Below are 2793 nucleotides of genomic sequence, written 5' to 3'. Positions count from 1 at the left end.
TTATCTGCCACGCGTGAGGGGAGAGTGCAGGGCCGTGTCCAGCCATCCTGCTTGTTCAAAGGGAAGTGGTGAGATTTTGCTAATTTACCTTCAGTTGGCTGGTTGACTTGTTTGGTCTTTGTCCCTTTTTGTCCTTTTCCCTTCTCCCTCCCCCTCTTCCCTTTTTGGGGAACTGTTTGGGATTTCTGGAGTTGTGGTGTATAGTATTCTCATTGTATATATCTGTCTCATATGTAAAATATATATTTATTTTTTTTTTTTTGCTATAGCTTTGGCTGCTTAAGTCGTTTCTTTTCTCTTCCTTCTCTGGGAAGCAGGTCCTTGTTGTCAAGTTTCAGGGACTTGGCGGGAAGCCAGCTCAAAACTTGCACACTAGGACTGGACCAAGGGTACTCATTACACTTCACGAATGCTCTCAGCCAGCTGTCAGTCATGCCACCAGAGACAAAACCTCCCCACTGATAAATCCACCCCTGTTGGGAGCTATGGCAAAGCCACAGCTTTGCCTCATCTGTGGCACAGCAGAGACCAAGAAGGCAGACCAGGCACATTTTAAGCATCATTTTATCCTGAAACAGTAGCCTGTCAGGGCATGGAGTGGAAACCTCCATAAGCTGGGTCAAGTGAGGAGCACAAGCCCATATAACCTTGCCCAATCTCCCTCCAATCTCTGTCTCTAAGTATCCCAGCACAGAATTTCAATTTTTCCAAGACTGCTTGCAGTTACTTTTGTTTCACATGCGAACTGGAAGCTTCTGTGGATCAATGGCCAGTTGTGTATGGCCTTGACTTTTACTCAGGGCAATAAAAGAAGCTGCATGTACAAATTAGGTAAGAAATGCAGAGCAGTTTCTCAGTTTTTTCTTCCTTTTATAGACAGTGTGTCTGCATTAAACATGTGATAGCAGCATGTCACATGTTTAATGCACCCAAGTGTGAGTAAAAGCTATTGTGTGAAAAGTTTATTGTATTTCATGTACAATTAATTATGGAAGTTCTGATTTGAATTTTTACAATCTATCACTCGAGCAGATGATTAACTGCAATATTTACGCGATTGTATCAATTTATCCCTGTTCAGATCTGGCGCAGTTATGATGCTGACAGCAGTGGATTTATTTCAGCTGGTGAGCTCAAAGTAAGTTATTCTAACAAATCTCTGTAGGCTTGATCTACAGCTCACTGATGTCAATGGGAGCCTTTCTGTCAGTTTTACCAATTCGCTGCCTTTTTGTGTGGTTGACAAATGATTGTTAATAACAAGATTGTTAATAGTGAGCTGAAGGACTCACTCCTTTTGGCATGGTCTCAGGGACTCTGCAGGAGGGAGGATGCTCTGCTGTTGCCCTTGATGTCTTGCTTTGTCCCATGTCCCCACTTGTCTTGGTGACACTGAGGCACCCAATGAGCCCCACAAACGTTGCCTTGCCTTGGCCTCTCCCAGCTAAACAGAGCCAAACCATTGTATTTTATTAATGGGATTTCTGCACAATCTCTTCCTGAGCCTGCAGATTTTCTGAACACTGATTTCTCATTAAAGCTCAGGCTGTTGAGACGAGAGACTGTTCAGATACAGTAACTCAAACACTTTGAGTCATCTGGGCACAAAAGTCCATCCCTGGGCTGCAGACCATGTGCTGAAGTCTCAGTGCATGGCTTCAGCCTGTGCCCCAGTAAATATATAAGAGGATGTTTAAGGGTTTTGCTGAAAAGAAAATATTTTGATTTGACATCAGTTAGCAAATGCTGAAGGATCGATGTTATTTTTTGCTTATTTTATGAGTTAATTAATGATTCATTCCAGTATGCATTCTCTGGGGACTTTTTTTTATTTTCTGATTTATTTGAAAAAATATGTTTCATCTAAAAAAAATTTGAACTTTGTGAAACTGAAGACACTACTACTAAGCAGCAATGTGAAACTAAATTCATATAACTCTGCTGGATTTGAATTGAATTTGTTACTGTTATTTCTTGAATTTACTCTAAAGAGTAAAATTTGTCTCTTTCTTACTAAAGGATTTCCTGCGAGATCTCTTTTTGCAGCATAACAAGACGGTTGCTGAAGTAAAGCTGGAAGAATATACTGATACCATGGTAAGAAAAGATAGTATTAATATTGTTTAGATTAGAGTACTGACTAAAAATCTTCAGGGTCAATGTCTACAGGGCCATAAAAGCCCTCTTATAAGGTGTACCAGAGAATCCTTTGGGAAGTTAACACATGCTACAGCTAACAGTTCTTTACACTAGACATCAGCTGTGAAAGCATTTCAAACACTTTTGGTTTAAGTTGAACTATTCCTGTGAAAAAACAGCTCAACTCTATGTCAAAGCAAACTGAGCTCTAAACTCCTTTAAAAATAGGTGAGGCACATCTTCTTCAGGACATGTTCAGCCACAGCTAGATTTCTAGCTCATTCACTCCCTCCTTGCCTTCCTCCTTCCTAGCAAATCCTTTTGCTTCCAAGACGAGCAGATATCTGGCTTTTCTGCTCCGCGAAGCCCAGCAAGCCTTGCTGGCTCCCTGCTGCTTCCCTGAAAGACTGGGAGGTTGAAAGTTTCAACTCTTCCCTTGCCTTATCACAATACAGCTTTTATACCGCAATCAACAGTGTATTATTTGGTGTAAGTTTAGCATCAGTCACCTGGATTTCAGAGCAACTTATTATATCTAATATAATATATATCTAATTGTCAGGAGTGGTCTAGTGGTTAGGGTGCAGGGCTCTCACCGCTGCGACCCGGGATCGATTCCCAGCCCCCCGGGCAGATGGAGCTCGTCAGCCCTGT

General features: G+C 41.7%; 1 long non-coding RNA gene across 1 annotated transcript; it reads left to right on the top strand.

Moving 5' to 3' along the window:
- Positions 1–19: 19 nt before the first annotated feature.
- On the top strand, positions 20–2106 carry LOC108510406. The gene is made up of 3 exons (XR_001878806.1): positions 20–68; positions 1082–1138; positions 2020–2106. It is a non-coding gene; the product is annotated as an uncharacterized LOC108510406 (long non-coding RNA).
- The last annotated feature ends 687 nt before the right edge of the window (positions 2107–2793 follow it).

The sequence above is a fragment of the Lepidothrix coronata genome, unplaced genomic scaffold (assembly GCF_001604755.1).
Source record: "Lepidothrix coronata isolate B3197 unplaced genomic scaffold, Lepidothrix_coronata-1.0 Scaffold809, whole genome shotgun sequence".
Taxonomy (NCBI): domain Eukaryota; kingdom Metazoa; phylum Chordata; class Aves; order Passeriformes; family Pipridae; genus Lepidothrix; species Lepidothrix coronata.
This window is presented reverse-complemented; position numbering and strand designations above follow the sequence as displayed.